At 45.9% G+C, this 25,713-nt stretch overlaps 1 long non-coding RNA gene across 1 annotated transcript in view; it reads left to right on the plus strand.

Moving 5' to 3' along the window:
• Window positions 1-1,080: 1,080 nt before the first annotated feature.
• The window catches only part of LOC140464420 (uncharacterized), a 28,159-nt gene continuing 3,526 nt past the window's right edge, over window positions 1,081-25,713 (plus strand). The window contains exons 1-2 of the long non-coding RNA XR_011954923.1: window positions 1,081-1,378; window positions 1,523-1,767. This is a non-coding gene — a long non-coding RNA (uncharacterized lncRNA). The remainder of the gene's footprint in view (window positions 1,379-1,522; window positions 1,768-25,713) is intronic.

Genomic DNA, 25,713 nt, shown 5'->3' on the forward strand with positions numbered 1-25,713 from the left:
ACCACTGCCTGGATCAGTGGTTCATACGGCACCAGTCACTGCACAAGTCACAATGGCCTTTAAATTCTCCACTGCTGCCTCCTGCCAATCTGACAGAGGGCACATCAGGACCCAGCCACGAGGGAAGTTCCATTTTTAAAGGTTATCTCTTTCACTTTCCCCACTGCCCTGAGCAGTTAACAGAATGGAGGTTGGGATTTGGAGCAGTGATTGGTCTCCTAGGGAACTGCCCACATGTTTCCAACAAGGAACCAGACAACGATGCCCGGCTGGAGAGAGGGAGGCCATTCAGAAACACCAAGGGGATGTCTGGCTATGTTTCTGTGAGGTGCCCAGGTAGTTGCCACGGCAGTGGGCCCTCTACTAGTCTGCAATCCAGCCAGGAGTTAACCCTTGGAGGGTAACCCTCAGAGGAACAAGGTTGGTGGGGAAGCTTGGATTCCAGCTAAGCACACAGGTCATGGCAGCCCCTTTCACAATACACGGTGCACCAAGGCCGGAGGTAGCTAGGACAGCGCTTGAACACTGTCAGCAGGAAGTGTCGCCAAGTTTCAGCTGTCGGTTCAATTCTGGCTCTCCCTACAACGTAGAAAGCTTCTGATGGAAGGGAAGGACTTGGTGGAAATGATAACATGAAGGGACAGGAATATAGAAGGCTCTGCTGGATATTGCTCAAGGACACCTCCTGCTCTCACTCTGACCCTCTCCATCAAGCAAGACTGGCCTCACAAAAACAAGCCAGAGGGAGTCAGGGTGAGCGGTCCTCCCCCTCCTCACCTGTACAGCCACAGACTTTAGTTAGTGTTTTAACAAACAGAGGAAGATTGCAGACTTGCTTTAAGAGATGCACCCTCTCCCTGTTTAACTAAAACCACCAGGGGCTGGGGAGGGAGGTGAGTGACCTCAATACAACACAATTAGGAGCCACCCTCACAAAATAAACAGGCTGGAACTGACACTAACCTGCCCTCCGGAGTTGGGATGGGTTCTTTAGCACTTGGCAAAGTGTGTAGGAGCTTAGTGCTCCTTTCTTTATAAAATGACTTGTGTTTACCCCAACAGAACAGGACCGAACAGCATCAGAGTTCACATTGTTCAGAAACGGTTTCAATGTTGCCTCTATGCAGTAGCACCTAGAGTGCCACTGATTATAGCTGTTGCCTGGGGAATCCCTCTGCAATGCTGCACTGAATGGCAACAGGAGACAAAGGACAGGAATTTACAGTGTGATTACATGGCAAGGAAATATTTTGAGTATTTGTATACCACTCCTTGATTTCCATGTTAAACGTAGGCCTCAGATAGCAGTTGAAAGTTTCCGGCACCACTCTCGGCTGCTTTTATTGGTTTCCACACCCCAGTACTTTCTTAATCCAAGGTCAGGCATGTTCCAATCTGCATCAGGAATAACTTGCTTTGTGGAGGGATTATAAGACAACTTTAAGTGCTTTCCTGTTGCAGACTGTTTTCCATATGCATACATATTCTTGTCTTTTTAATTTTCCTGTTCTCTCCCCTTCAGCACGTCTTGAGGCACAGTGGTCGTGTCTAGATCCCTGGCTTCAAGTCCCACCTCAGGACTTGATGGCGACAGAAGCTGCGCTCCAATGTCACCGGGCAGGTTGATTATTAATCTTCACATCCTTCAGGTATGCCAAGGGTGGACGCTAGGAGGGGGAGAGTTTCCTCGTCAGCAAGGACTGGAAGGCAGCTACAATGCAACAGCCTCCCTGCGTTAAAAAATTCCAAAGACAAGAATTGACAGGAGTAAGTGTCACCTTCAATCTGAGGGAGTACACACACCCACCCACACCCACATACACATAGTTACACACACACATATACCTATACACACACGCACACACACACACACACACACACTTATACACACACACAGATCCAAACACAAACACACTCACACATATATATTTAGACACACATACATACTTATACACACATACTTATACACACACACCTATTTATACACACATACACACACACATACATACTTATTTTCACACACACACATACATACTTATGCACACACACATGCACACGCTCATATGCGTACATACTTATATACACACACCCCTATAGAGTTATATATATCTACACCCACCCACACACATACACAAGCGCACAGGCATACACACACACGCACGTATACATACATACTTATACACACACCTTTAGACTTATACATAGCTACACCCACGCACACACATGCGCACAGACATACATACAGATACACACACACGTGCACACAAGCACATATATGTGCATACTATACACACACCTATAGACTTATATACATATCTACACCCACACACACACCCACACACATTCACATGCACACGGACATATATACACAACACTCATGCAGACCCAGCCACTTATACACACACCTTAAAGAAGTCATGCCATAGAGTCATACAACACGTTAACAGACCCTTCAGCCAACTTGTCCATGCCGACCAGATAGAGATGCAGAGACAGTTATAGATAAAAGCTCCAGGGAGGTAGTTATTCCTAAGGATGAAGATATTTGTGTGACTATTAGAAGGTATAAGAAGCAGGCAGTGCAGGGATCCCTTGTGACCATTCCCTTTTGGATACTGTTGGGGGGGGGGGGGCAACTTACCAGGGGTAAACCATGGGGTACAGGTCTCTGGCACAGAGTCTGTCCTTGTTGCTCAGAAGGGAATGGGGATAAGGAGTAGAGCATTAGTCATTAGAGACCCCATAGTTAGGGGGATAGATAGAAGGTTCTGTGGGAATGAGAAAGGCTCACAGTTGGTGTGTTGCCTCCCATGTGCCAGGGTTCATGATGTCTCGGAGTGTGTTTTTGGGATCTTTGAGGGGAATGGGAAGCAGCTCCAAGTCGTGGTCCACATAGGCACCAATGACATAGGTAGGGAAAGGGATGGGGATTTAGGGCAGAAATTCAGAGCTAGAACAAACAGAGTTGTTATCTCTGGTTTGTTAGTGAGGCGAGGAATAGGGAGAGAGTAGTTGAACACATGGCTAAAGGGATGGTGCAGGAAGGAGGGACTCAGACACCTGGATAATTGGGGCTCATTCTGGGGTAGGTGAGTCCTCTACAAACAGGATGGTCTACACCTGAACCAGAGAGGTACCAATATCCTGAGGGGGAAATTTGATAATGTTCTTTGGGAGGGTTTAAACTAATTCAGCAGAGGATGAGAACCTGAATTGTAGCTGCAGTACACAGGAGGTTGAGGGTAGTGAGGTTATAAATACGGGTTCAAGGTCGCAGGAGAGTACCAGCAGGCAGGAACGTGGTTTGAAGTGTGTCTACTTCAACCCAGGAGCATCCAGAATCAGGTGGGTGAACTTGCAGCATGGGTTGGTACCTCGGACTACGATATTGTGGCCATTTCAGAGACATGGATCAAGAAGGGACAGGGATGGTTGTTGCAGGTTCCATGGTTTGGATGTTTTAGTAAGAACAGGGAAGGTGGTAAAAGAGGGGATGGTGTAGTATTGTTAGTCAAGGACAGTATTATGGAGGCAAAAAGAACATTTGATGAGGACTCCTGAGATAGCATGGGCTGAGGTTAGAAACAGGAAAGGAGAGGTCACCCTTTTGGGAGTTTTCTATAGGCCTCTAAATAGTTCCAGAGATGTAGAGGAAAGGATCGCAAAGATGATTCTGATGTAGGTTTGCTCGCTGAGCTGGAAGGTTCCTTTTCAGACGTTTCGTAACCATACTAGGTAACATCTTCCGTAAGCCTCTGGGTAAAAGTCTGGTGGTGTAGCCCACTTTCTAGTTATGTCCTTAGGTTGGTGATGTTATTTCTGTGATGATGTCATTTCCTGTGGTGAAGTCACTTCCTGTTCCTTTTCCCAGGAGTGGTAGATGGGGTCTAACTCGATGTGTTTGTTGTTAGAATTCTGGTTGGAATGCCATGCTTCTAGGAAATCTCATGCATGCCTCTGTTTGGCTTATCCTAGGATGGATGTGTTGTCCTAGTCAAAGTGGTGTCTTTCCTTATCTGTATGTAAGGAGACTAGTGAGAGAGGGTCATGTCTTTTTGTGGCTAGTTGGTGTTCACGTATCCTGGTGGCTAGTTTTCTGCCTGTTTGTCCAAAGTAGCACTTGTTTCAATTCTTGCAAGGTATTTTGTAAATGACATTAGTTTTGCTTGTTGTCTGTGTAGGGTATTTCAAGTTCATTAGCTGCTGTTTTAGTGTGTTGGTGGGTTTGTGGGCTACCATGATGCCAAGGAGTCTGAGTAGTCTGGCAGTCATTTCTGAGATGTCTTTGATGTAGGGGAAAGTGGCTAGGTTTCTGGATGCATTTTGTCTGTATGTTTAGGTTTGTTGCTGAGAAATTGGCGGACTGTGTTCATTGGGTACCTGTCCTTTTTGAAAACGCTGCATAGGTGATTTTCCTCTGCTCTGTGTAATTCCTCCGTGCTGCAGTGTGTGGTAGCTCATTGAAATAATGTTCTAAAGCAGCTTCGTTTGTGGGGGTTGGGATGATAGCTTCTGTAGTTCAATATTTGGTCAGTGTGTGTTGTTTTCCTGTAGACACTGGTTTGCAATTCCCCATTGGCTGTTCGCTGTATTGTGACATCTAGGATTGGCAGTTTGTTGTTGCTTCCCTCCTCTTTGAACTTCATGTCAGTAAGAGTACTATTGATGGCCTTGAAGGTTTCCTCAAATTTGTTTCGTTTAGTGATGACAAAGGTGTGACCCAAAGTTTGGGTTGGATAGTTGGCAGAGCCGTTTGTTCAAGTCTCTATGTTAATGCCTCTGCTAAGAACCCTGATATCGGAGATCCCATCGGTGTTCCGTTGGTTTGTCTGCGGGCTACACCACCAGTGCTTCATTCGGAGGCTCATTGAAGATGTTACTGAGTATGGTGATGAAACGTCTGAAAACGAACCTTCCAGCTCAGCGAGCAAACCTACATCCAGAACCTCACCTGAACTATAAACCTTCTCAAAACACGCTAAAAGCTGATTCTGGATAGGAGCAAAAGGTTTTTAACTTTCCAAATATTGACTGGAAACGCTACAGTTTGTGTACTTTAGATGGGTTAGCTTTTGTCTAATGTGTGTAGGAGGGTTTCCTGAAAAAGGATGCAGATAGACCAACAAGAGGTGAGGCCATATTGGATTTGGTACTGGGTAATGAACCAGGCCAGGTGTTAGATTTGGAGGTGGGTGAGAACTTTGGTGATAGTGCCCATAATTCAGTTACATTTACTTTAGTGATGGAAAGGGATAGGGCAAGAGTTATAACTGGGGGAAAGGCAATTATGATGTGCTGATGTTGGACTGGGGTGGATAAAGTTAAAAATCACACAACACCAGGTTATAGTCCAACAGGTTTATTTGGGAACACACTAGCTTTCGGAGCAATGCTCCCTCATCAGGTGGTAGTGAACCATAAGATCATAAGACACAGAATTCATTACAAAAGATTACAGTGTCATGCAACAGTAAATTCTGTGTCTTATGATCTTATGTTCCACAACCACCTGATGAAGGAGCAGTGCTATGAAAGCTGGTGCTTCCAAATAAACCTGTTGGATTATAACCTGATGTTGAGAGTATGTTGCTGGAAAAGCACAGCAGGTCAGGTAGCATCCGAGGAGAAGACGAATCAAGGTTTCAAGCATAAGCCCTTCATTAAGCTTATGTTTGATACGTCGATTCTGCTGCTTCTCGGATGCTGCCTGACCTGCTGTGCTTTTCCAGCAACACACTCTCGACTCTGATCTCCAGCATCCGTATTCCGTGCTTTCTCCTATAACCGGGTGTTGTGTGATTTTTAATAATGACGTGATTAGGCGAGATTTAGGATGCACAGGATGGAGAAGGAAACTGCAGGGGATGGGCACAATTGAAATGTGGAGCTTGTTCAAAAAGCAGCTGCTGCATGTCCCTGATAAGTATGTACCTGTCAGGCAGGGAGGAAGGGGTTTACTGAAGAATGCATCACTTGCCAAGAGGAAGAAGGAGGCTTATGTTAGGATGAGACATGAAGGCTCAGTTAGGGTGATTGAGAGTTACAAGGTAGCCAGGAAAGACCTAAAGAGAGAGCTAAGAAGAGCCAGGAGGGGACATGAGTAGTCATTGGTGGGTAGGATCAAGGAAAACCCTGAAGCTTGGTGTATCAGGAATAAAAGAGTGACTAGAGTAAGATTAGGGCCAATCAAGGACAGTAGTGGGAAGTTGTACAAAGAGATAGGAGAGTTTTTTTATCAGTATTCACACTGGAAATAGACAATGTTGTTGAGGAGAATACTGAGATACAGGCTATTAGACTAGACAGGATTGAGGTTCACAAGGAGCAGGTGTTAGCAATTCTGGAAAGCGTGAAAATAGGTAAGTCCCCTGGGCCAGATGGGATTTATCCTAAAATTCTCTGGGATGGGAGAGAGGAGATTGTAAAGCCTTTGGCTTTGATGTTTATGGCGTCATTGTCGATGGGAATAGTGCCAAAAGACTAGAGGATAGCAAATGTTGTCCCCTTGTTCAAGAAGGGGAGTAGGGACAACCTTGGTAATTACAGAGCAGAGAGCCTTACTTTGGTTCTGGGTAAAGTGTTGGAAAGGATTATAAGAGATAGGATTTCCAATCATCTAGAGAGGAATCATTTGATTAGGGATAGTCAACATGGTTTTGTGAAGGGTAGGTCATGCCTCACAAATCTTATAGAGTTCTTTGAGAAGCTGACCAAACAGGTGGGTGAGGGTAAAGCAGTTGATGTGGTGAATATGGAGTTCAGTAAGACTTACGATAAGGTTCTCCACAGTAGACTATAGCCAAAAATATGGAGGCATGGGAATGAGGGTGATTTAGTGGTTTGGATCAGAAATTGGCTAGCTGTAAAAAGACAGAGGGTGGTGGTTGATGGGAAATGTTCAACCTGGAGTTCAGCTACTATAGTGGTGTACATCAAGGATCTGCTTTGGGGTCACTGCTGTTTGTCGTTTTTATAAATTACCTGGATGGGGGCATAGATGGACGGGTTAGTAAATTTGTGAACAACACTAAGGTTGGTGGAGTCATGGACAGTGAGGAAAGATGTTGCAGGTTACAAAGGGACATAGCTGCAGAGCTGGGCTGAGAGGTGGCAAATGGAGTTTAATGCAGAAAAGTGTGAGGTGATTCACTTTGGAAGGACTAAGAGGAATACAGAGTACTGGGCTAATGGTAAGATTCTTGTCGTGTAGATGAGCAGAGAGATCTCAGTGTCCATGTACATAGACCCGTGTAAGTTGCCACCCAGGTTGATAAGAAGACATAAGGTGTGTTAGCTTTTATTGGGAGAGGGATTGAGTTTTGGAGCCATGAGGTCATGCTGCAGCTGTACAAAACTCTGGTGCGTACAGTTCTGGTCACCGCATTATAGGAAGGATGTGGAAGCTTTGGAAAGGGTGCAGAGGAGATTTACTAGGATGTTGCTTGGTATGGAGGGAAGGTCTTATGAGGAAAGGCTGAGGGACTTGAGGCTGTTTTCTTTCGAGAGAAGAAGGTTAAGATGTGATTTAATTGAGACATATAAGATAATCAGAGCATTACATAGGGTGGATAGTGAGAACCATTTTCCTCAGATGGTGATGGCTAGCATGAGGGAACATAGCTTTAAACTAAGGGCTGATAGATATAGGACAGATGTCAGAGGTAGTTTCTTTACTCAGAGAGTAGTAAGGGTGTAGAATGTTCTGCCTGCAACAGTAGTAAACTCGCCAACTTTAAGGGCAATTAAATTGTCATTGGATAAACATAAGGATGAAAATGGAATAGTGTTGGTTTGGTGGCCTTCAGATTGATTTCACATCGAGGGCTGAAGGGCCTGTACCGCGCCGAAATGTTCTATGTTCTTTCTCCTAAATTAGTCTAGTCCCATTTGCCAGCACTTGGCCCATATCCGACTCAACCCTTCCTATTCATATACCCATCCAGATACCTGATAAATGTTGTAATTTTACCAGACTCCACCACTTTCTCTGACAGCTCTTTCCATACACTCACCACCCTCGGTGTGAAAAAGTTACCTTTTAGGTCCCTTTTAAATCTTTCCCCTCTCACCTTAAACGTATGTACTCTAGTTTGAGACTCACCCACCCCATGAAAAAGACCTTGTCTATTTACCCTATCCACGCCCCTCATGATTTTATAAGCCTTGATAATATCATCCCTCAGCCTCTGACACTCCAGGGAAAACAGCCCTAGCCTATTCTGTTTTGAGGCTGTTGCTCCCTGTAGCTTAAACCCTCCAACCCTGGCAACATCCTTGTAAATCTTTTCTGAACCTTTTCAAATTTCACACCATCATTCATATAGCAGACAGACCAGAATCTCACACAATATTCCAAAAGTGGCCTAATCAATGTCCTATACAGCCACAACATGACCTCCCAACTCCTATGATCAATGCGCTGACCAATGAAGGCAAGCATATCTAATGCCTTCTATGCTGAACATAATGCCAAGCTAAATGGGGGCATGGTGGCTCAGTGGTTAGCACTGCTGCCTCACAGCACCAGGGTCCCAGGTTCGATTCCAGCCTCGGGTGTCTGTCTGGGTGGAGTTTGCACATTCTCCCTGTGTCTGCGTGGGTTTCCTCTGGGTGCTCTGGTTTCCTCCCACAGTCCAAAGATGTGCAGATTAGGTGAATTGACCATGCTAAATTGCCTGTAGTGTTAGGTATGTTGGTCAGAGGGAAATGGGTCTGGGTGGGTTACTCATCAGAGGGTCAGTGTGGACTTGTTGGGCCAAAGGGCCTGTTTCCACACTGTAGGGAATCTAATCTAATCTAAACTAGTCCCACCTGCCTGCTCCTGGTCCATATCCCTCCAAACCTTTCCTACTCATGTACTTACCTAAACGTTTAACTGCTCCCACACCCATTGCCTCTTCAGGAAGTTCACTCTAGCCGTGAACCACCCTCTATGTAAAACATTTGCCACTTATGTCTTTTTAAAATGTCTTTCCTCTTGTCTTAAAAGTGTGCCCCTTAATCCTGAAATTGCCCATCCGAGGGCATTAACCCTATCAATACCTCTCTTTACGTTATTAACCTGTATCAGGTCACCTTTCAACCTCCTACACTCCAGTGAAAAAAGTCCCAGCCTCTCCAGCCTTTCTTTATAACTTAAGTTTTTCATACCCGGCAACATCCTGGTAAATCTCTTCTGGACCCCCTCCGGTTTAATAATATCCTTCCTATAACAGGGCGACCAGAACTGGACACAGTACTCCAGAAGAGGCCTCACCAATGTCCTGTACAACCAAACGCATGTATACTTACACACTTCATCATCATCAGTGGTCCCTCACAGACAAGCATGACTCCCTTCCACTCTCAGGGTGAGTCCTTAGGTGATTTATACCACAAACTCTGTTACACTTGGGGCTGAAAGTGGTCACGGGATTGGGTGGGTGGGGCATCGCTGTGGAAGCCTGCTCCTTACGCTCTTTCCACTTTTTCTGTGGGAATGCCGCAGTTCAGTGAGGCCCTGAGGGTATCACCCGAGTGCTTCCTCTGTCCTAGCCATGAGCTCAGCGACACTCCAGCGTTGCCCAAAGTAGGGGAAGGCCCTCTGCCAGCTCAAGAACAGCAGACTGCTGGAGCAGATGTGGTGCACTGAAGTGCGGAGGTAAGAAGCCTCCTACTGCAGCTTACATGCCCCTTGTCTGCGTTACCTGGAAGGAGAAGAGCATCCCGGGAGAGCTCCGAGATGTCACAGTCATGAGCATTTTCACAAAACAGAACAAGGAAGCAAATGTCTGGTAGAGAAAGGATAAATCAAGTGAATCCTTGGAAGAGTATAAAGACACTAGGAGTATACTTAAGAGGGAAATCAGGAGGGCAAAAAGGGGACAGGAGATAACTTTGGCAAATATAGAGTTAAGGAGAATCCAAAAGGGTTTTTACAAATACATTAAGGATAAAAGGGTAACTAGGGAGAGAATAGGGCCCCTCAAAGATCAGCAAGGTGGCCTTTGTGTGGAGCCGCAGAAAATGGGGAGATATTAAATGAGTATTTATTGTGGAAAAGGACATGGAAGATATAGAATATAGGGAAATAGATAATGACATCTTGCAAAATGCCCATGTTACAGAGGAGGAAGTGCTGGGTGTCTTGGAACACATAAAAGTAGATAACTCACCAGAACCTGATGCGGTGTACCCTAAAACTCTGAGGGAAGCTAGAGAAGTGATAGTCACAGGTGAGGTGCCAGAAGACTGGAGGTTGGCTAACGTGGTGCCACTGTTTAAGAAGGATGATAAGGGCAAGCCAGGGAACTATAGACCAGTGAGCCTGACCTCAGTGGTGGGCAAGTTGTTGGAGGGAATCCTGAGGGACAGGGTGTACATGTATTTGGAAAGGCAAGGACTGATGCGGGATGGTCAACATGACTTTGTGCGTGGGAAATCATGTCTCACAAACTTGATTGAGTTTTTTGAAGAAGCAACAAAGAGGATTGATGAGGGCAGAGGGGTGGACGTGGTCTATATGGACTTCAGTAAGGCATTTGACAAGGTTCCCCATGGGAGACTGGTTAGCAAGGTTAGATCTCACGGAATACAGGGGGAGCTAGCCATTTGGATACAGAACTGGCTCAAAGGTAGAAGACAGAGGGTGGTGGTGGAGGGTTGTTTTTCAGACTGGAGGCCTGTGACCAGTAGAGTTCCACAAGGATCGGTGCTGGGTCCACAACTTTTCATCATTTATACAGATGATTTAGATGTGAACATAAGAGGTGTAGTTAGTAAGTTTGCAGATGACATCAAAATTGAGGTGTAGTGGGCAGCAAAGAATGTTACCTCAGATTACAACAGGATCTTGATCAGATGGGCCAATGGGCTGAGGAGTGACAGATGGAGTTTAATTCAGATAAATGCGGGGTTCTGCATTTTGGAAAAGCAAATCTTAGCAGGACTTATGAACTTAATGATAAGGTCCTAGGGAGTGTTGCTGAACAAAGAGACCTTGGAGTGCAGGTTCATAGCTCCTTGAAAGTGGAGTCGCAGGTAGATAGGATAGTGAAGAAGGTGTTTGGTATGCTTTCCTTTATTGGTCAGAGTATTGAGTACAGGAGTTGGGAGGTCATGTTGAGGTTGTACAGGACATTGGTTAGACCACTGTTGGAATATTGAATGCAATTTTGGTCTCCTTCCTATCGGAAAGATGTTGTGAAACTTGAAAGGGTTCAGAAAAGATTTACAAGGATGTTGCCAGGGTTGGATCTGACCTACAGGGAGAGGCTGAACAGGCTGGGGCTGTTTTCCCTGGAGTGTTGGAGGCTGAGGGGGCGACCTTATAGAGGTTTACAAAATTATGAAGGGCATGGATAGGGTAAATAGGCAAAGTCTTTTCCCTGGGGTGGGGGAGTCCAGAACTAGAGGGCATAGGTTTAGGGTGAGAGGGGAAAGATATAAAAGAGATCTACGGGGCAACTGTTTCACGCAGAGGGTGGTACGTGTATGGAAATGGCTGCCAGTGGATGTAGTGGAGGCTGGTACAATTGCAATATTTAAGAGGCATTTGGATGGGTATATGAATAGGAAGGGTTTGGAGGGATATGGGCCGGGTGCTGGTAGGTGGGACTAGATTGGGTTGGAATATCTGGTTGGCATGGATGGGTTGGACTGTAGGGTCTGTTTCCATGCTGCACATCTCTATGACTCTATGACCTGCAGCAATGTGGTGGACTGCCATTTGGTTTGCGAGACCATTTCAAGAGCGATTAGGCTCGGGCAACATCCCCTGAAAGACGAATGAACCTTGTGAGAAATCCTATTAAGATTTACAGAGTGTGTAAATAATGTGATCTCCAGAGTTATCTAGAACCACTACAGACATCATCACTGCAGACATCATCACTACTGACATCATCACTACTGACATCATCACTACAGACATCTTCCTTCCCAAGACTTTAGTGCATACTGGAACCTCGGCTCTCGGCGTGCTGAAGACAGAACTAACTTTTAGCTTCAGTGCAAATGGTGTGGGGCATGTTTCCAAGTCTGTAATAGACATGGATCAAGGTTGATTAGAACTGGGGAACTTATATAATTCCCCAGTGGACACCATGATAGATTTCTGGGCTTCCCAACAGTACGATAGATTGTACAACAGGAGGGATGTTGCGATGAGAATACTTGCTGGTGAGCCTGTCGCATATGTTAACAGAGAGAGATTCCCACCTCTCAACGTAGAACAGCCTTGCAACTGCAAGAACTGGTTCATGTGTGTTAATACCAGGTCCCTTGGAAGGTGCCCTAATGCTTTCATTATGTTGTCAGTGCCAGTGCTTCTTAAAGAGCAGAGCCAGGTGAGTAGACGGCAGCCAGGAGACGCTCTCTACCGGGACTCCCGCTGAATTGGGACCCATCAGAACCTTCGGGAGAACATTAGGTTAACCCCAAATCCTGACGGGACTGAGTAATGTCTTGCTGCATCCTTCGCAATGACAAGGGGTTGATCAAAGGAGAGGGTGTTTGATCTGGAAGTGGGGAATGCATAGGACACCGAGAATGTTCCTGTCTCCAGGAATGTTGGAAAAACTCCCGATAAGGTGCACCTTATCGTGGGATGTACTTTTCCTTGAGGAAACAGCGGCCAGCTCCCTGTCCGAGTTTACTTCAGTTCACGGACACCCCTCTGGCATGTTGCACGAGGATCCCTGCTCCTGTGGGGGTCCCACAGACCCTCAAACTAAAACAAAATAATGTTGGAAAGCTGAAAAAAAAATACACAGAGAGCCCTGGAGAAGCTCAACAGGTCAGGCAGCATCCACAGAGAGAGAAGCAGAGTTAACGTTCCAAGTCTTGCATGACTCTTCTGCCGAATCATATTCTCTCTCATATACACTGTACTTTACAACATAGACAGGGACAGCTTATTTGTATGATAAATACAGGGCCTAGTCCTTGTAAATCATACCCAGGAGGTGGCTGAGTCCCTGTGAGATAGATGGTTGCTAGTGATAGACTCGGATCGGCTGGAACTGAGGTTGGTTGGTATCTCCAGCAGTCAGACTGGCATGGAGGGTTGGAGGTGGGGTAGTGGTGGCGGGGGGGTGGGCGCTGTGTTGGGGGATCTAGCTCTCGATTACGTCTGTAAATTGTCCCAAATCAGGATTGTGACTTTCCATGTTCTTCCCTATTACAAGCAATGCACCGTCACACGGGCCCCTTGCTCCATTGAATGGTTTATTGGTAAATCCTGGGCACCATTGCCTGAGGCAATTCCTTCTATTGATGTTTATCATCAGAAAATCACAGGCAAAAAAATGGCGATTGTTTGATTAGTCGCTCACTGTGGATTGAGGCCTACCATTCATCTTTAAATCTAGGCCAGGCCTTCTCTCCAAATCCACCTGTCACATCCTCCAACTGCCCGTGTGTTTGACTAACCTTTTGATCTCCTTTGACTTGTACAAAAACAACTGATATCAGAGGCCTCGAACAGATTTGCAGGAAGTCTTCACTCATTCAACGATTACAACGCTTGATGTTTTAAAAAAAGCAACTTGAAATCTTTTTCAGCAAAAATCTGTCATAAAAGGTACTTCCGTTTTCTTTCGCCTTTAGTCCTCAACACTGCCTTTATTTTTCCCTGGGTAACATATATCCAAAAAAAAAATTAAATCTTTACGGCTGGGGAGAAAGCAAAGCTGCAATCTGCCGAATGGGTATAATGTTTTTAGGAATAATTAATAGGGCTCCTTTACCAGCTCAATCAGCCAACAATTCTCAAGATTGGTATTAAAAGCGTTTTAAAGAAATTTGTAATTTAAACTAGTGAAACACAGGTATAGACACACTAAAACTCAGAATGTACTCCTGCTTGTCCAATCTTATTTGCTTTCAATTCCTATTGGCCCAGCCCAGCATTTCCTAGCTTTATTCCACATCCCCATGAGGACAATTCTAACTGTAAACAACACCAGCTAATCTCACACTCAACGCCACCAGAGACCACAGAAAGGATATGTGAGTCAAAACGTGAACAGCCCCATCTAATGGAGACAATGTATTAGGGCTGAGATTAAAGGTTATGGCTCAGTAAAGAGAAGACATATGGATATCAAACTTTCTGCTTCCGTGACCAGAATACTGAACGGCCTGGACAGAGTGGATGTTGGAAAGGTGTTTGCATTGGCATCAGAGACGAGGGCGCAAGGGCACAGCCTTAGAGTCAAGGGAAGACCCTTTAGAACAGAGATACAGAGAAACCCCTTCAGCCAGACAGTGGTGAATCTATGGAATTCATTGCCACAGAAGGCTGTGGAGGCCAGGTCATTGAGTGTATTTAAGACTGAGATAGGTAGGTTCGTGATTGTCAAGGGGATCAAAGGTTACGGGGAGAAAGCGGAAGATTGGGGTTGAAAATCATATCTGCCAAGATTGAATGGCAGAGCAGACTTGATGGGCTGAATGGCCTAATTTCTGCTCCAGTGGTCTTATGGTCTTATGACTAGGCTCTGGGTAGGGTCTGTGATGATGCGCATGTGTGTCTGTCCGTGCACAGAGCCCTGTGAGTGTGAGTATGTGTGTATGTCTATATACCTGGTTGTGAATTTGAATGTGTGATTATATCTGTCACTTTCTAATATGCAAGGGGTGTGTGTGTGTGTGTGTGTGCGCGTTTAAGCCTGCACTTGTGTGTATGTATATGGGGGATATGGGGTATATATCTGTGTATGTTGATTCATGTGTATGTGTGTGTGAGTGTGCATGTGTGTGTTTTTGAATGATTCTGAGTGTGTTAGGGTGTCACTGTGTATGTGAATGCTTGTGTATGGGTATGTTTGTGAAATCTTACTATGTATTGCCATCATTATTCTCACCTAGCCACACAACGACAGCAGTGGGGTTAGTCTATTTAAAGTGATGGATTAAATTGCCTGCCCCTTATCAAAACCGCTCACTGTGACCCTCTTCTCATGACAGTGTGATTGGTAAGGGTAGGCTATGTCAGAACTTGAGAAGGTGGTGGTGAGCTGTCTCCTTGAGCCATTGCACTACACCAGCAGCACTGTTAAGAAGGGAGCTCCGGAATCGTATCCCAGCAATGGTGAAGGAACAGTGATCTATTCCCAAATCAGGATGGTGAGTGGATTCCAGGTGGTATGTGGTGTATGCTGCCCTTGTCCTTCTTGATGGAAGTGGTCATGGGTTTGGAGAGTGCTGCTTAAGAAGCCTTGGTGACCTTTTACAGTGCATCTGGTGGATAGTACACAGGGCTGCTACTGAGTGTCTGTGGTGAAGGGAGTGTCAATGAAGTTGGTTGCTTTCTCCTGGATGGTGTCAAGTTTCTTGAGTATGGCTGGAGCCACAACTGTACAGGTAAGTGGGGAGTATTCCATCACACTCCTGACTAGTGCCTTTTAGATGGTGGACAGGCTTTGAGGAGTCAGGAGCTGAGTTACTTCCTAGCGTCTGACCTGCTCTTGTAGCCACTGTGTTTGTATGGCTGGTACAGTTGCGTTTCTGGTCAATGATAACCCCTGGGACGTTGATAGTGGGGAATTCAATGATGATAACACCATTGAATGTCACTGGGCAGTGGTTAGATTGTTTCTTATTGGTGATGGTCATAGTCAGACATTTGTGTAGCATGAGTGTTACTTGCTACTTGTCAGCCCAAGCCTTGATGTTGTCCAGATCAGGTTGCATTTGAACATGGACTGCTTCAGTATCTGAGGAGTAGCGAATAGTGTTGAACATTGTGTAATTGTGGGTGAACATCCCCACTTCTCACCTTATGATGGAGGGAAGCTCATTGATGCAGCAGCTGTAGATGGTTGAACCTCGGACAGTATTCTGAGGGACTCCTGCAGAGATGACCTGGAGCTGACTGACCTCCAAAAACCATGACTATCTTCGTCTGTGCCAGTGGAGAGTTTGTCCCCTGATACCCATTGATTCCAGTTATACTAGGGATCTTTGATGCCACACTTGTTCGAAGACAGCCTTGATGTCAAGGGCTCTGACACTCTCTCCTCACCTCTGAAATTCAGCTCTTTTGTCCATGTTTGAACCAAGGCTGTAATTAAGTCAGGAGCTGAGTGACCCTGGTAGAACCCAAACTGGGCGTCACTGAGTAGGTTATTGCTGAGCAGGTGCTGCTTGATAGCACTGTTGATGACCCCTTACTGATGATGGAGAGTAGACTGATGGGGTAGGAATTGACCAAGGTGTGGTGGCGCAGTGGTTAGCACTGCTGTCTCACAGTGCCAGAAACCCAGGTTCAATTCCCACCTGAGGTAACTGTCTGCGTGGGTTTCTCTGGGTGCTCCGGTTCCTCCCACAGTCCAAAGATGTGCAGGTCAGGTGAATTGACCATGCTAAATTGCCCGTAGTGTTAGGTAAGGGGTAAATGTAGGAGAATGGGTCTGGGTGGGTTGCTCTTTGGAGGGTCAGTGTGGACTTGTTGGGCCGAAGGGCCTGTTTCCACACTGTAATTGATCTAATCTTAAAAAAAAAGTTGGATTTGTCCTGCTTTTTGTGGACAGGACACACCTGGGCAATTTTCCGCATTGTCAGGAAGATGTCAGTGTTGTAACTGTACTGGAACAACTTGGCTACGGGAGCAGCAAATTCCGGAGCACAAGTTTTCAGTACTATTGCCAGAATGTTGTCAGAGTCCATAGCCTTTGCGGTGTCCAGCCTTTAACTGTTTCTTGGTATCATGTGAAGTGAATTGAACTTTGGTATCTGTAATGCTGAGGGAGGCCGAGGTGGACAATCCACTCAGCACTTCTGGCTGAAGATTGCTGCGAATGCTTCAGCCTTATCGTTTGCACTGATGTGCTGGGCTCTTCTATCATTGAGGATGAGGATATTTGTGGAGTCTCCTCCTCCAGTGAGCTATTTAATTGTTCGCAACCCTTCAGGACTGGATATAGTAGGACTGCAGACCTGATCTGTTGGTTGCGAGATCAGATAATATGAATCTCTGAAGAACAGAGATTTATAAAACCATGAGGGCCATAGATAGGGTGAATAGTCAAGGTCTTTTCTTCAGCATAGCAGAGTCCAACACTGAAGGGCATATTTTGAAGGCGAGAGGAGAAAGACTTAAAAGGGACGTAAGGGGCAACTTTTTCACACAGAAGGTACACAATGAGATGCCAGAGGATGTGGTGGATGCTGGTACAGTTACAACATTTAAAGTCTGGAAGGGTTTACAGGAATATGGGCCAAATGCTGGCAAATGGGACTCGATTAATATATGATATCTGGTTGGCATGAGCGAGTTGGACCAAAGGATCAGTTTCTGTGCTGTACAACTGTGTGACTTTATGACTGTATAACATGGAGATGAATAGGCAAAAGTGAGGACTGCAGATGCTGGAAACCAGAGTTTAGATCAGAGTCATGCTGGAAAAGCACAGCAGGTCAGGGCTTTTGCCCGAAACGTCGATTCTCCTGCTCCTCAGATGCTGCCTGACCTGCTGTGCTTTTCCAGCACCACTCTGAACTACGTTCTGGAGATGAGTCATACCAGACTCAAAATGTTAACTCTGGTTCTCTCTCCACTGATGTTGCCAGTCCTGCTGAGTTTCTCGGGTATTTTCTGCTCTTACTTGAGCATCCTCAATAATTGTCTTTTCATGAAAATCAAACACTGAATATTTATCTCAAGTCATGTTCGATCCTCAAGCAAAGGTACACACATGCAAATAAAATCACCATAAAAGTTGGCATTGGAGAACATTCTTCCCACCAAGTACATTGACTGAGAAGAGTACGTCAGAGACTAGGAATCCTGCATCGAGTAACTCACCTCCTGACTCTCCAAAGCCTGTCCATCAGTTGCAAGGCACAGGTCAGGAGTGTGATGGAATACCTTTCACTTGCCTGGATGGGTGCAGCCCCAAAAATACTCAAGAAGCTTGATACCATCCAGGACAAAGCAGCCTGCTTGATTGGCACCACATTCACAAGAATCCACTCCCCCCCCCCCCCCATCACTGACACCCAGTAGCAGCAGTGTGCACTATCTACAAGATGCACTGCAGAAATTCACCAAGGCTCCTTCGACAGCACCTTCCAAAGCCACAACCACTTTCACCCAAAAGGAAAAGGGTAGCAGATACATGGTAACACCACGACCTGCAAACTCCTCTCCAAGTCCCTCACCGAAATATATCACTATTTCTTCAGTGTCCCTGGATCAAAATCCTGGAATTCCCTTCCTAAGGGCATTATGGGACTGCAGCGGTTCAAGAAGGCAGCTCGTCACCAACCCTCTCAAGGGTAACTAGGAATGGACAATAAATGCGAGCCCAGCCAGCAATGCCCATGACACATGAGTGAGTTAAAAAGTAACTGTCAGTAAACATGTGATACGTGAAAACATACTTGCCTTGATTATGTTTTATTTTTAAATATTTTCTCTGTTTCCTGAAGGGAAATGACTCACACGAAAGGATTGAGAAAATCTTGTGGTTTGAGGCATGACTGAAATTCAGAAGTGATTTTGCTGAGGAGTCTCTTATGCTATGGCATCGAATATAGATTCCCTACAGTGTGGAAACAGGCCCTTCGGCCCAACAAGACCACACTGACCCTCCAGACCCATTCCCCTATATTTACCCCTGACTAATGCACCTACCCTTACACATCCCTGAACACTATGGCAATTTAGCACGGCCAATTCGTCTAACCAGCACACAGGGGGAATGTGCAAACTCCACACAGGCTGTCGTCCAAGGTTGGAATCGAACCCAGGTCCCTGGCGCTGTGAGGCAGCAGTGCTAACCACTGAGCCACCAGGAGGAATGACTTTCCCCAAGGGATGGTAGTCTTTCCCCCTCAAAGTCTTGTCAAACTATGTCTTGTCTGGGAAGGGGAGGGGTGGCGGTTAGCCAGAATAGTGGATTGAGGACACAGTTGAGTTGATGAGAATATTATTGAAGGACAGAGAAGGCTCAAAGAGCTAAAATGAGCTTCCACCAATTCGTATACCTAGATGCTTCGACCCAGATTCTGATCATCTGTGTTAATGGTCTCACCCGTTGTGTTAGCCTCTGTTTCTCCCTCCATGCAAAGCATCTCAGGCTATTCATTGAAGTTGGAACGTCTCAGCATGCAAATTAGTGGCAGGATTAGGTCATTCAGCCCACACAGTACCACTCCGCTGCTCAATCAGATTGTAGATGATCTGCGTGCTATCTCAACTCCACATTCCCGCCCAGATTTCATTCCCTGGTTTGCAAATCTATCTCTGCTGTGATGACACTTCCATCCCCATTCTGTAACACGCCCCTCTCCACAACACCACTCTGGGGAGGAAAGACATTCCAAAGAATCATATCCTTCTTTCATCTCTCTCTCTCTCTCTTGCAACGGCAATCACCCAATGTTTTTAAGGCAAAGATAGATAGAGTCCTCAACAGCAAAAAAATGGAGGGTTATGGTGAGAGGGCGGGTAAGTGATGCTGAGGCTATGAAAAGATCAGCCATGATTTTATTGAATGGTGGAGCAGGCTCAAAGGGCAGATGGACTTCTCCTGTTCCTAGTTCTTATGTTCTTACTTTTAAAGGGGTTCGGCACGGTGGCACAGTGGTTAGCACTGCTGCCTCACAGCACCAGAGACCTGGGTTCAATTCCCGACTCAGGTGACTGACTGTGTGGAGTTTGCACATTCTCCCCGTGTCTGCGTGGGTTTCCTCCAGGTGCTCCGGTTTCCTCCCACAGTCCAAAGATGTGCAGGTCAGGTGAATTGGCCATGCTAAGTTGCCCGTAGTGTTAGGTAAGGGGTAGATGTAGGGGTATGGGTGGGTTACGCTTCAGCGGGTCGGTGTGGACTTGTTGGGCCGAAGGGCCTGTTTCCACCCTGTAAGTGAACTAACTAACCTAAACTAAACTGGGCCCACTAGTTTTAGGCCAATCCAGAAAGGATTCTCTCAGCTAATACCAGGCACAGAGGAACTGTCTAATGAAGGGAGGTTGATTAAGTTGGACTGTGCTCATTTAACAGTGACGAGTCCACCTTACTGAAGCATATAAAATTCTCAGGGGACTTTGACAGGGTGGATATGGAGAGGTTGTTGCCTCTTGTCGGAGAGAATAGAACTAGGATAATGAATCAGAATTTAAGACAACGATGAGGTGGAATTCTTTTCTCTAAGAGGCTGGTGAATTTTTCGAATACTTTACTAAAAATGCTGAATTATTCAAGGCTGAGATAGGCAAAGATTTTTAAGGAAAAAGGTAGGAACGTGGAGTTGAGGATCATCAGATCAGCTGTGATCTCATTGGCAGTGCAGACCCAATGGTCTCTATCAGCTTGTCAACATTCTCATAGAATCCCAGTAGAATGGATCCATTCCATCGATCAAGTCCACACTGACCTCTCAAAGGGCAGTCCACCAGTGCCCTATTCCTGCATTTCCCATGGCTAGCCCACCCAACCTACACATCCCTCAATGGACTATTTAGTAGGGCCAATCCACCTAAACTCATTCGACTGTGGAAGGAAACCAGAGCACGTAAAGGCATGTAATGGGCGGCACGGTGGCACAGTGGTTAGCAATGCTGCCTCACAGCGCCAGAGACCTGGGTTCAATTCCCGCCTCAGGCGACTGACTGTGTGGAGTTTGCACATTCTCCCAGTGTCTGCGTGGGTTTCCTCCGGGTGCTCCGGTTTCCTCCCACAGTCCAAAAATGTGCAGGTTAGGTGAATTGGCCATGCTAAATTGCCAATACTGTTGGCTTAGGGGTATGGGTGGGTTGCGCTTCAGCGGGTCGGTGTGGACTTGTTGGGCCGAAGGGCCTGTTTCCACACTGTAAGTAATCTAATCTGAAACCCACACTGACAAGGGGAGAATGGACAAACTCCACATGGACAATCCCCGAGGCTGGAATCGAACCCAGGCCCCTGGTGCTGGGAATCAGCAGTGCCTTCCATTATATGGCTCAATAAGATCTACAAAGGATACAGCCCAACCTGTCTGACCTTTCCTCGTCCCAAACCTTAAATGAGTGAACCTTCTTTGCACTCCTTTGCATGTCCTTTCACAAATAAGAAGTCCAAAATTGTGGTGACGTAAAAGTGCATGGTGTTTTTCCTTCTAGATATATTGTCCTGAACATTTCTTAGTTTACCAAGTCCTTGCCAATTCCATGACTCACACTGTGGCTCGCAGTTAGTCTGTCCAGGCTCAATTTGTATTGTCTCACACTGAGCTTTCCTAAACACACAGAAACTCTCAGTGTCAAATAATCTGAAAAGATTGTCAACAATCTGATTTTTCTCTACCTCAACAACGTGACAGCTGTGACACGTCACCATGTTTTTGTGCCCTTGGGCAAATATTTTGATTCTAAAAATCCATTATGGAAAATGAACTCCCGGTCTGCGTAAACACTGATATTTCTCAGGTGCACACACATCAGAAGGTGTGCAGAGAACAAAGGCAGGGACTCCATTACAGGATTTCAAACAGATTTCTACTGGGGCTGTAAAATGTTTTTCATTTGTTTTGGCAGGGAATACTTCCCATGAAACTAAATCACAGGAAGGGTAGTTCCATGAGAGAAAGTTCGTTTCTGGTCTTGTTATTAATGGAATAAAGTGTAGTGTCTGTCACTGTAATTATGCACATAGAAAGAGGCAGTGTTATGACTGGTATTGCAATAACATCTTTACATTGCTGATTGTGACTGTTTGAGAAAGAACTGTTCAGAAATACTTGAAAAGGCAGTGCTCAGAGGCAGTACATCTTGTCATTGTGAGGGGAGAACATGCTGGTTTGTTTTTAACTCACTCCCCGTTTCCCGGGCGGAATGTGTCTCTTTTGTATGTCAAGTGTGGGCACATTTTCTGTTCCTGCCTGCCTCTCCAAGGCCTGAAGGCACTGAATTGGGGGGGGTGGGGAGGGATTGACTCCGACATCCCTTAGGCAAGATGCACAAGCTGGAACACAAACTCCAAAAGTGGAAAATTCTGGAAGCCCTCAGCAGGCCGACCGGAGGGCATGGGAATCTCTGGTTCCGTTGTCCACTCCTCAGCTCAAAGTCAGAATGTAACAACACTGGCGAAAGGTAGGATGGGATCTCCTCATTAACACAGCGAGGTGGCACACAGTCAGAGAGTCACAGATTCACAGAGCTGAATGAGTCAAAAGCACGTGCGCTGAATCATTACGGAATGAATCTTGAGTGTGAAAAGAAAGGTGTTGACAGGTTGGGAGGAAAAGTCTTTTCATCCAGAGGGTGGTGGGAATCTGGGACTCTCTGCCTGTCCGGGTGGGAGAGGCAGAAACCCTCCTAACAATGAAGATGTGCACTTACAATGCCACGGCACACAAGACGATGAGCCAAATGCTGGAAAATAGGTTAAAAATAGGTCGGGGGGGTGGGGGGGAAGGTTATAGACTCATAGAGTGATAGAGATGTACGGCATGCAACAGACCCTTCGGTCCAACTCCTCCATGCTGACCAGATATCCCAACCCAATCTAGTCCCACCTGCCAGCACCCGGCCCATATCCCTCCAAACCCTTCCTATTCATATACCCATCCAGATGCCTTTTAAATGCTGCAATTGTACCAACCTCCACCACTTCCTCTGGCAGCTCATTCCATACATGCACCACCCTCTATGTGGAAATGCCCTTAGGTCCCTTTTAAATCTTCCCCCTCTCGCCCTAAACCCATGCCCTCTAGTTCTGGACTTCCCTCACACCAGGGAAAAGACCGTGTCTATTTTTCCTATCCGTGTTTCTCATGACTTTTCAAACTTCTATAAGGTCACCCCTCAGCCTCCGACGCTCCAGGGAAAACAGCCCCAGCCTGTTCAGCCTCTCCCATAGCTCAAACCTTCCAGCTCTGGCAACGTCCTCGTAAATCTTTTTTGAACCTTTTCAGATTTCACAACATTCTTTCTGCAGCAGGGAGACCAGAACTTTACCCAATATTCCCAAAGTGGCCTAACCAATGTCTTGTACAGCCACAGCATGACCTCCCGACTCCTGTACTCAATACTCTGACTACTAAAGGCAAGCATACCTAATGCCTTCTTCACGATGTTACGGACCAGGCCAGACCTCTCCAAACATTTCAAGAAAGTAGCCCAGACCTTATCTTAGCTCGTTGTTTTAAGCAGGTGTAAAGTGGGTATTCCAGGACAGAATCAGCTGGTCAATAATTTTAAACAAAACAGAATTTATTTACAAGATTGCTGAATGAAACACAAACAACAGAAAACAGAATACCGAGTAATTTAACCTCTCTGAAAACCCAACAGAACCATCCCAACTTAATGATGGTGTTCCAAGTGCTTGCAACAATCCCCATAAATACCCCTTGGCTCAAAAGGTAAAGTCAAACCCAGGTTCTTACAGGAAGGAAGTCAGAGAGAGAGAGAGAGAGAGAGAGAAGACCTACCTCTTCTGGCTCCACTAGCTTTTTTCACACTACTGCTAAGAACCAAACCAAACTTGAGAAAGATTGAGCCGGGGGAACTGGCCACTCCCCTTTCATTGTACAAGTGTTGTTTTTAAAAACATGAAAGCCTTCTGCCTGAGGCAGTATCTGTTAGCTATTATCAAATTGGCCCCAAAGCCTTTCAATGCCCCCACCCCCAACCTTTCAGAGTCTGTGTCATTTCTGAAAAAAAGGCCAAGGACTTCATAACCTTGTTAAAGGAGCAGCTTCATCACAAACTATCCTATCTACCCGAGACTCCACTTTCAAGAAGCTATGAACCTGCGCTCCAAGGTCTCTTTGTTCAGCAACACTCCCCAGGACATTACCATGAAGTGCATAAGTCCTGCCCTGGTTTGCCTGTTTTGATCAGCACAGACTTGATGGACCAAAGATCCTTTCTCTGTGTGTTGTAAACCTCTCTAATATCAGATATTTCATCTTGATTATAGCCAGAGACAGAGCTCAACCTTGATCGTACAGAACATTGAGGCTGCTCCAAGATAGTGAACCTAAATGTTTAACTCTGGTCGCAATGAGACAATTTCAGAAATTCCTAACAGCGTATATCAGTAACTCCCACTTCAAGTCACAAAACGCACGGTTTCGAGGTCAATGGTGTTTTATTCATTCATCAGATGAGGGCTTTGTGGGCCAGACCAGCATTATTGCCTGTCCCTGATTGCACCAAGTGCAGACGAGAGTCAACCCCATTGCTGTGGGTCTGGATTCACATGTAGGCCAGAACAGGTAAGGATGGCAGCTTCCTTCCCTAAAGGACATCAGTGACCCAGATGGATTTTTCCCAAATATCGGCAATGGTCATCATCAGACTCTTAGAGTCATAGAGTCAGAGAGATGTACAGCATGGAAATAGACCCTTCGGTCCAACCCGTCCACGCCGACCAGATATCCCAACCCAATCTAGTCCCACCTGCCAACACCCGGTCCATATCCCTCCAAACCCTTCCTATTCATATACCCATCCAAATGCCTCTTAAATGTTGCAATTGTACCAACTTCCACCACTTCCTCTGGCAGATCATTCCATACACCTACCATGCTCTACGTGAAAAGGTTGCCCCTTAGATCTCTTTTATATCTTTCACCTCTCACCCTAAACCTATGCACTCTAGTTCTGGACTCCCCCACTCCAAGGAAATGACTTTGTCTATTTACCCTTTCCATGCCCCTCATAATTTTGTAAACCTCTATATGGTTACCCCTCAGCCTCCGACGTTCCAGGGAAATCAGCCCCAGCCTGTTCAGCCTCTCCCTGTAGCTCAGATCCTCCAACCCTGGCAACATCCTTGTAAATCTTTTCTGAACCCTTTCAAGTTTCACAACATCTTTCCGATAGGAAGGAGACCAGAATTGCACGCAATATTCCAACAGTGGCCTAACCAATGTCCTGTACAGCTGCAACATGACCTCCCAACTCCTGTACTCAATACTCTGACCAATAAAGGAAAGCATACCAAATGCCTTCTTCACTATCCTATCTACCTGCAACTCCACTTTCAAGGAGCTATGAACCTGCACTCCAAGGTTTCTTTGTTCAGCAACACTCCCTCGGACCTTACCATTAAGTGTATAAGTCCTGCTAAGATTTGCTTTCCCAAAATGCAGCACCTCGCATTTATCTGAATTAACTCCATCTGCCATTTCTCAGCCCATTGACCCATCTGGTCCAGATCCTGTTGTAATCTGAGGTAACCTTCTTCGCTGTCCACTACACCTCCAATTTTGGTGTCATCTGCAAACTTACTAACTGTACCTCTTATGCTTGCATCCAAATCATTTATGTAAATGACAAAAAGTAGAGGGCCCAGCACCAATCCTTGTGACACTCCACTGGTCACAGGCCTCCAGCCTGAAAACAACCCTCGACCACCACCCTCTGTCTTCTACCTTTGAGCCAGTTCTGTATCCAAATGGCTAGGTCCCCCTGTATTCTGTGAGATCTAACCTTGCTAATCAGTCTCCCTTGGGGAACCTTGTCGAACGCTTTACTGAAGTCCATATAGATCACATCTACTGCTCTGCCCTCATCAATCCTCTTTGTTACTTCTTCAAAAAACTCAATCAAGTTTGTGAGACATGATTTCCCACGCACAAAGCCATGTTGACTATCCCGAATCAGTCCTTTCCTTTCCAAATACATGTACATCCTGTCCCTCAGGATTCCCTCGAATAACTTGCCCACCACCAAGGTCAGGCTCACCGGTCTATAGTTCCCTGGTTTGTCTTTACTGCCCTTCTTAAACAGTGGCACCA

This window comes from Chiloscyllium punctatum, chromosome 40 (assembly GCF_047496795.1).
Source record: "Chiloscyllium punctatum isolate Juve2018m chromosome 40, sChiPun1.3, whole genome shotgun sequence".
NCBI classification, from domain to species: domain Eukaryota; kingdom Metazoa; phylum Chordata; class Chondrichthyes; order Orectolobiformes; family Hemiscylliidae; genus Chiloscyllium; species Chiloscyllium punctatum.